This window comes from Cebus imitator, unplaced genomic scaffold (assembly GCF_001604975.1).
Source record: "Cebus imitator isolate Cc_AM_T3 unplaced genomic scaffold, Cebus_imitator-1.0 Scaffold373, whole genome shotgun sequence".
NCBI classification, from domain to species: Eukaryota; Metazoa; Chordata; class Mammalia; order Primates; family Cebidae; genus Cebus; species Cebus imitator.
Window position 1 is genome coordinate 1,523,316 of NW_016107688.1, and position 9,838 is coordinate 1,533,153.

Sequence of the window (9,838 nt, forward strand, 5' to 3'; positions counted from 1 at the left end):
AAGCTATAGGACTTGACTGCTACTCTAGGTGGTGGCCTCCCCACCAACCCTACTCCTTTGTATGATGGCCACTGCCACTTCCAACTCTGGTCAACAGTAAAGACTCCTCACTTCCTTCCAGATGTTGGGGCACATCATGCCTGTCACTGGAAACAAGATGTCCTTCCAGGAAGAGGAGGGAAGTCCTGGTCAAAGTCTTGTCTCATACCCAGCTCTGGGAACAACTACTCTACATATTGATTGTCACCAATTTTTTTTTTTTTTTTTTTCTGTAGAAAGCCCTATCACAGTAAGGCACTGTCTTGCCATCACTTCAAAGAAAAAACCAAGATACTCTGATATTGGTACATTTCTCAAGGCCTAAGTTATTTGATCATATTTATAGTTATGTTTATACCATGGAAAAAATTAAAATGTGTTTAAACATTTTTAAAGGTCAAAAATCAATTGTATAGGTAATGAAAGTTTTATTATATAAACACATACATTATAAAAGACCTTGTATTATGTTGGAGTGGATGTAGCTGAGAGACAGCATTGACATATTATATAAATAAGGGCTTATAAATCAGTAATTTTATAAAAATGTATCTTAGAAGCTCAGCATTTACAGGCATTTTATAATGAGAAATTTTGTAAAGTTAGGTTAAGAGATCAGATATCTCTATTTGCTAGATGAGTCTATTCTTTTCATATTTCAGGCTACAATAAACCACATCTTTATGTATATTTAGACATATGTGAGCACTCACATGGGTCCATTTGATGGCGTTTACCAGAAAATTTGCCAATAGAATAAATTGCAGTTACTACAAATAGTGTGAAATAGAGAAATAAACTTAATTTTTTTTAAATCTCAAGAAGAAAACAAGAGGCCTATTTAATTCACTGCCTAGAAGATGAAAATTTTGGAAGATTTTATGTTCTTGAGAGGTTAACTATTTCAAAAATATTCTATCATAATTTTTAGACCTAGCCTGACAGTTTTTGAGTGACCAGAAAAATAGACTACCTCATCATAACAAAATCTTATAATGACCAGATGCTACACAACTCAAGCCAAAATTTCCTCACGGAGAGGTAGCTAGTGAGGTGTGGGTTTGGGATGTGCGGTGACTTGCAGCAATGTAAACAGAGTCACGTTCCTCTTCCACCGAGGTTATTTATACTTCTGGTCCAGGTCATTCTCTGTTCCTAGGACCCTCAGTGTTCACTTGCACAACAGATTTTTAAAAATACCTTCTGTTCATCTTGTGATCCATCTTAATCTCTCCCGGCTCTTGTAACTTGCTTGTTTTAGGATTTGGGGACCACAAAGCCCACAAAGTCCTTTTTCTGCATAACCTGCCATCCAAAGACATTTTTGATGCTCAAACAATTCCCTGCTGTTTACAACTTCAGAGGTGTCCTCCAAATAATTTTCCCCTCTTAACTTCAATTGTACTGTTTCTACTTTTCATCTGACTTAGTAGCTCATAAATCAAGAGACAGGAGAGAGAGAGAAAGAAAACCACCTTTACCATAGATTCTTTTGTTTTTCTGTTTTTCAGTGGTTATTTACTAAAGGATAGTTTTCAATTTGTTCTTACTTTTATATTTTCACATCTGTTTTTTACAACTGAAACTTGTGGATTTCCTTCACTTCTCTTTAAAAACTATTCTCCAATTCCATAGAAAACATTATTGAAAAGTATTGTAACAATTGACATATTTCTTGTTAGTAAACTTATTCTAATTATCTTGATTCATATTTATAAACTCTTGAGAGAATATACATATTTCTCAGAAAATGGGTATAATATTTAAAAATATAGTAGAACCTTCAAGAGGATTTTGTTTCGTGGATTTGAGTATACAGTAATTTGATCATTTCTTTAAGTCATGAGACTTACCTTTGTAAGAATATATTTAGTGTTAGCAAAAGAAAACACATACTCAAACTGGCTTATCAATATGACAGTTTATTATCTCATGTGGTAGGAAGTTCAGGAACAGGGCTGCCTTCAAGGGGAAGGAGAGAGGCTCCTGATCTATCGCGTGCTTTTCTTGGTTCTGTGTATTGGCTTCCTTTTTAGGCTGTAAGCAAGGTGGCTGCAGCAGTTCCAGATACAAGGAAGTCCGGGGGACAAAGAAAGAACTGTCTCTCATGGTGTTTCTTTGTTAGAACACAGAAACGCATTCCTAAACGCCCTCACACAGATTTTCTTTCACTTTGAATTGAGGACTAGGATTGAATCATGTGCGTATGCCTGAACCAGTCATTTGTGAAGGGAATTTGAAATACCATGAGTGACTTCGGCTATTCATTTGGGGAATATTTGACACTAGCCTTCCCCTTTCACTTTGTGTCAGTCAGATTAATAATTTGGGGACCACATAAACCACTAAAATACACCACAATTCCAGTGTAACATGGCATTCTAAGATCGCTGTCCATCTCATGCTCTATGACCAATTGCATTCAGGATTTCACTGCATTCTTGTGCAGTCCGTGCTCATTCCAAGCAAAGCTGGAGCTGGGAGGAGAAGAAGTGAAACTTCTTTGGTATATTATTAACTCCCAGGGTTACTCTGCCAAGTACATTTAATACTAGATGCCTGTTGTCCAGAGAGGAAAGTGATCTAGGGATGAATGCAACTCTCCCTTGTGTTTAATTCAGTGTGTATCAGGGAAGCTCATAAAACAGTCTTCCAGATTACTGATATGTAACTCCATTAGAATTTAATTTACTGTAAGGTAATTATAGCAAGGTCTCTCTGTGTAAGATCAATAAAAAGTCAACAGATTTTCCCTCAGGAGAAAAGTTCCTCCCCAGACTTCCATCTCTATTCACTAAACACGAACATCATCCTTGATTCTTGCCTTTTCCTCATCCTACAGCTCGAATTCAGCAGGAAAACCCTACATTCTGCTTCCAAGTGGATCGGCATTCCTCTGTTTCTCTCCAAGGTAGGGCACTTCCTAGTGACCTTTACAGGACTCTACTGGATGGGCTGCGTCGTGGCCTGTCCTCCTCCCCCAACTCTATATTACTGTTCAGCCTTCCAACCTATTCCCAATACAGTGTCCAGTAGAAACTTAGCACTTCAGCTCTTACCTTCTCTGGGTCTCAGCTCCTTGGCAAACTTAGGGCACTGGGTTAAATGCCATCTAACTCGAGCCAACTCTAGCTTTGTACAATTTTGTACAAAGGTACTGATATGTTAATAGAAAAATAAAAAGTGCATAAAAATAAGAACTATCCTTTTATTTTAGACATGGGTTTTCAGGAAGCCATCTTAATTCTACCAGTTCTACCTTCATCTCTTTCTACTACAAACTAGAAAATTGCTGCTAGTCTTAAATCCCTTCTAATCATTTCTTTAACACTGTTATTAATTTTTTTGAAATAGAATTCTTGGCTTTATTATTCCCCTGCTTAGGGTCCTTCAATAGCTACCCTTCCATTGATATATGTCCATGACCAGACTCGTTCCTGTTCTACCTTGGAACTTGTGCTCTCCCGTACCAAACTATGAGCTCTTTGAACTTTACAAGCTACCTCACATCTCCACGCATTTGCTTTGGTTGTTTCCTTTGCCTGGAATGCTACCTCTCTCTGTCCCTTGTTTGTTTGGTGGATGCTGTCAAGATTCAGGAAGATGTCAGCTCTTCTGTGAGCTTTTCCTGCCTGGATCTTCCTCAATGCAGCAGGCTCCCCACTGTCCCACCCAAGATAGAACTGACCGTTCCTTCTTTGGTGTTTCCACTGTCCCCAAAGCCAGCTTCTCTACCTGAGACACGTTAACACTTACCGTCTACGTACTTCTCCTAATGCTCTAGACAGTACAGAACATGTTGCCTTCATCTTTGCATCTCCAGTATTTAGCACAGTGCCCCATTTATGGTCATAACTCAGTAGATAAGAACAGATTAATAAAAACACGAATGCAATTTGAATGAATGAAAAGGCATTTACTGTCTAAAAAGTTATTTTAATTTCTCAAGTTTTGGCTAAATGCATTCAGAAATGGCAATGGAAGAGAAAAATGTAGTGAGAAAGTCTTTAAAAATTTGTTTTTTATTGTACTTTAGATTCTGGGGTACATGTGCAGATCATGCGGGATTGTTGCATAGATACACACATGGCAATGTGATTTGCTGCCTCCATCCCCTCGTCACCTACATCTGTCATTTCTCCCCATGTTATTCCTCCCCAAACTCCCCACCCCCTGCTGTCCCTCCCTTGGCTCCCCACCCAACAGACCCCAGTGTGTAATGCTCCCCTCCCTGTGTCCATGTGTTCTCATTGTTCAACATCCTCCTATGAGTGAGAACATGCAGTGTTTGATTTTCTGTTCTTGTGTCAGTTTGCTGAGAATGATGGTTTCCAGAGTCATCCATGTCCCTACAAAGGACACAAACTCATCATTTTTGATGGCTGCATAATATTCCATGGTGTATATGTGCCACATTTTCCTTGTCCAGTCTGTTGTTGATGGGCATTTGGGTTGGTTCCAGGTCTTTGCTATTGCAAACAGTGCCGCTATAAACATACGTGTGCATGTGTCTTTATAATAGAATGATTTATAATCCTTTGGGTATATACTCAGCAATGGGATTGCTGGGTCAAATAGAATTTCTATTTCTAGGTCCTTGAGGAAGCACCACACTGTCTTCCACAATAAATCAATGTGCAGAAATTACAAGCATTTCTATACACCAATAACAGACTAACAGAGAGCCAAATCATGAGTGAACTCCCATTCGCAATTGCTACAAAGAGAATAAAATACCTAGGAATACAACTAACAAAGGATGTAAAGGACCTCTTCAATGAGAAGATCTTTCATTTCATTGTCTATATTGTTTTCAGCTGCTTCTGATACTGTCATCTCTTCTGGATCTTGTTAATGAAATTTTCAAGTATTTGATATGATATTAAAGCTTCAATATGCCTTTTGAAAATACTCCTAATTTTATTTGGACAGAAAACCAAAAAGACTGGATGAGAGTGCACATGCAGTAGGAATTAATTTGAGAGCACAGTGGTTCAGAATACAATAATTATTTTGGGCTGTCTTTTCAAACTCGAGGAACTCAGATACTTATATGATTTTGAAATATTGCAGTAAATGGACCAAAGCAGACTCCAATGTGTGAAAGATAGATTTTATACACATGCTTACGTTTTTGATTAATTTATTCATTATTCAACCTACGTTCATTGAGCACCTTCTTCTGTTGAGCTGTACCCTAGATGCTTTGGATTCAAAAAGATGGATTGGATGACGGCTCTTTGATTATTCTAGACAAAGTACTTGATGCTTGGAGAACTTTTTACATTCATTTGTTGTCATGGCGACAGTTGCCCCACACAGACTGTCCAGGCATGCCAGCTCCTGCTGAATGTGCTGTCCTCTTCACCACCTTTCCAGCAGTCCTCTGATAGTTCCTCTAGTGTATGGTAGATGCTTCCACCTTTGAGCCTTCCCACAGGTCTTTTCCCTACTTGAAACCCTCTCATCAGAGAACTCAACTCATCTTTCAGGACTTACTTATGTCAGTTCATCAAGGGAAGCTTTCCCTGATCTCATGACCAGGCCAGCTCTGGGACTGTTGTGGTGCTTCGCAGGCCTTACTGATATTACAGTTAGTTAATAATGAATTTAGTTGCTTAATATCTGGTCTTCCTGCTGAAATATAACGTATATAGGAGAAGGATTTGTGCACCTGTTTTTCCCCATCTACTTCCAGAGTTCAGCAATGTGGTGGTATAGAGAGATTTCCAATAAAGATTTGCTGAATGATTAAATGAACTAATAGTGGCAGAATTGCTAGGATGGACTAATTCCTCCCTACCCTCTCCCAGCTCGTGTCCTGCCTTTCCTTCTTTATAATAAAAAATGCTTAATGGCTTAATGATACTCAGAGAGCAATTGCCTTTCCTAAATGGAATTGTACATGTTTGAACTCCCATAGTACACAAGTCCCTGTGGCTGTCAGTGACACTTGGGTATTCTTCTCACTGCTTCTCCAGTGGGAGGAAAGAAGAGGAGAGGGAAGGTGATCCCTTTTCCAGCCAACCCAATCTTGGAGAAATAGGAAAGATCAATTGTGGATATAACAATAGCAATCTCTTTTCCCGCATGAAAGAATCATGTTTCTTACTCATGGTTAAAGTAGGGATTTAAAATAGCCAATCTAGCAAGGCAGTGAGAATCAGGAGCAGAGATCAAAACGTGTAACAATTCATTTTAGAAAAATGTCCTACAAACTGATCTCACAGTTGGAACTTAAAAGGCCCCAGATACAATCATGTTCTGCAGAGCCCTTGAAATTGCCTCTGGCACTAAAGAGATCCTAAGCAATATTACCCAGGGAGGAAGAGGAATAGGGCATCCATCACATTGTCATGTTCTGCCCTGTTCTCAAATTGCAAAGTCAGACGCGGTCCAGAGTTGAGGAATGGTGTTCTCCTTCTGCTTGTGTCTACCCCATGTAGGTTATGACAGTTGGCTGGGGAGTGTGCTCCTCCTGCTTGATTTTAGAGAGTCCATCTCTCTTGATTATCTCAACATCCCTTCCTCCTGGCCTGTGAGATCTCTTCCTGTATGCTGTCTCATTTCTCCATTATAAGGTGGCTCTAAATATCAGGCTGCCTTAAAACCCCTGAAGTTTTCTTTTCAGAAGGGATTTGGAAGTCTCACTAAGCTCACTAGCAGAACAGAGCATCTCTTTACTCTGTGGAAATGGACTAGCTCAATATGGCATCATTCTGCTGCAGCCTTGTCTGCTTCCATGACTTTTGGAAACCATATTTTTTTTTTTTTTTTTTTTTTTTTTGAGACGGAGTTTCACTCTGTTGCCCAGGCTGGAGTGTAGTGGCATGATCTCCGCTCACTGCAACCTCTGCCTCCTGGGTTCAGGCGATTCTTCTGCCTCAGCCTCCCGAGCAACTGGGACTACAGCCCCGTGCCATGACACCCAACTAATTTTTTTGTGTTTTTAGTTGAGACAGGGTTTCACCATCTTGGCCAGGCTGGTCTTGAACTCCTGACCTTGTGATCTGGCCGCCTCGGCCTCCCAAAGTGCTGGGATTACAAGGGTGAGCCACCACGCATGGCCTTGGAAATCATATTCCAATGAATATCCAATGACACTGTTTCCATTGTTCTGATAAAAATCAGAATTGTATTCACTCTTGTAACCTGTTCTCTTGCATTTCTCTAAGAATCTAAGGGTAAATGTCTTTTAGAGTTTTATCATGCCTTTCCATACTGCCTTTTTGCTTCATCTATATCAAGGGCATTACTTTCACTTGGAGCAACAAAATTCTTGGCCCCATCCCAGACCTATTGAATCATTAACTCTGGAAGAGATGCCCTGAAATCTGCGTTTTAACCGTTTATACAGGTAAGCTTGGCTGAAGTTTACCTTTTCATTGCCTGATAATAAAAAAAGAAAGAGTTTCTTCATTAAATTAATAGTTCAAAAAAGACCATGAATCAATAGTTTAACATTCCCATAAAAACTATATAACATAGTTTAAAGCAGCTTTATTTATGCATGAATCATAAATAGGCTAATACTGTATGGTTGTAGTGAATGAGTCAGTATCATAAAATACTTAGCATAGTACTTGGCACATAATATATGATGTATAAATATTAGCAAATATTAACATTATTATTACACTTGATCTTAGCCAAAAGGCCGAGAAGCAATATTATTAACATTATTATTATTTGATCCCACAAGATATTCATTAACTAAGTATATAGCCTACCCCTCATTTTCCTCCAGAGAGGATTTAAAGGAACTTACCAAGATACAAACTAAACAACAGTCAATTTGAGAGACAGTAAAAAATAATCACATTAAACAAAAAGAAAATGAAATTTTAGTGCATGCCATAGAAATACCCATAACTAACTCTTCAAATTTTAAATCATTGCATCTACTTTGTATTACCCTGTGTACCTAAGTAATTGAGACTGGCTAGCTGTTTACTCAGTCTTTGCTGTTTTCCTTCTTGGTACTTCTTCACCTGACCCAGCAAACCCTCCCCTGCAGTCCTCCACTCTTTCCAGGGCTCCAGGCTGCAGATTGGCACCTACAATTACCTTGCACGATGTTAGAGCCTATGACCACCTGGGTCCTTAAATGTATGAAACTATCTTCCTACTGGTCCGCTACACACTGTATTTATCCTGATTTGGCAGAATAATACAAAGACTTCTACTGTGATAATTTGAGCTCTTTGAAATAAAATGTGGTGCAATTAAATCCTTTACCTATTTAATTCTTCTGTAGCATGAGTATTAACATGAAGTTTTTAGTATGCCAGTGATCTGCTTTAAAGTTTCACCAACACGCAGTTCTATGGCAAGAGTCAAAGTGAACTACATCAAGACAGGTGTATATAAATGATGCCATCCTTTTTCAGGGCATCATGCATATCCAAATGGTATCCTTCTACAAGGTGTGAAAACAATTACTTCCTCTCTGTCAGAATAAAAAACTGTGGAATTGTTGTGGAAGTTAAATGAATGGGTTCTGTCTTCAAACTTTAGAAATGCATTCAAACCTCACCATCTGCCGACTGTATCACCTTGGGGCGGCCACTGAACATTTCTAAGGATTAGTTCTTTCTTTAGGAAATGGAGGTAGACCTGTGAAGATTAAATGAAATGAATGTATTGGAAAGTGCTTCTTACGATGCCTAGCACCTAGTCTATGCTATTTTTGTTATTTTATATAGATCAGAAATGAAGAGGAGAAGGACAGATTAGCACCTTGTGTCAGAGACCCTTGCTGAGTTGGAGAGGCTGCACCTCAGGCCAGAATCCTACTGCAAGATGGAAGTTACGTGCTAGGCATGAAGGGAATGCCTTTGTAGGAGAAATGAGAAAAAAGAGGAAGGAAAACTTTGTCTTTCTATATGCAGACACTTGCATAACATTTCCTCCTTGAGTTCTTGAATCCCAGTGAGAGAAATGAGCGTATGTTTGGGAAGAAGGCTCATGAATTAATATTTTTCCCAATGGAGAATCTCACAGAAACTTTGAAGTGTTTATTAAAGAGTTGATAATGAGGAGAAAACTTTTTGAAAATCATATTAAAAAGTACCTCCCAAACTGCTTCAATAATTTAACCTTGGATTCACAAGACTCTACTGGAATAGAAAGAACACATTATTTTTCTCTTCCCCCCACTGTCCCGGGTGTATCGCATGCATGCTGATAACTCTGATGGCCTCTTGCTAGGAGTTGGCAGTGGAATGATACCCTTTTGTGACCAATCGAATAATTACTGAAGTTGAAATTTGTAATCCTGATATCAAATATTTCATAATGACATCAATTTAAACTTAATACTGCTCTTATCTTTTGACAAAAATAAGGTTTAATATGTTTTTCTCCTACAGGGGGTGAAATAAGGAAAGACTTTATTATACAAGATAATTAAAATTCTTCCTGAGGTTAAAAGTGATTTAAAAAGAATCACAACATGAGATAATTAGGCCTTATTAGACACTTTATCTGCTTCACTGAAGTCACTTTTTCCAGGATGATAAAATGTGCCTTTGTCTTTTTTTAGAAAGCTGGATACCAAATTTGGGGAAAAAAATGATCTTTCCTCCTCCTCTTAGACTCAGCACATGACTCTGTGAATGGATTTGTGGAAATAATTTAATGACAGGGTTACAGTTTCCAAAAGCTAGACCTTTATAGAATGTGATGGTTTTCAAGTACTTATTCATTTTTCCAGTGGAATTACATTTTACCCTCTATTTTTAGTTGGTTAACAGAAAATGATATGAATTTGTGTTTTCTGATTTTTTTCTCCTGACAA

The 9,838-nt window shown here is 38.4% G+C and overlaps 1 pseudogene; it reads right to left on the reverse strand.

The window, feature by feature from the left end:
• Positions 1-7,560: 7,560 nt before the first annotated feature.
• LOC119468069 lies at positions 7,561-7,708 on the reverse strand (annotated as a pseudogene).
• Between the last annotated feature and the right edge of the window lie 2,130 nt (positions 7,709-9,838).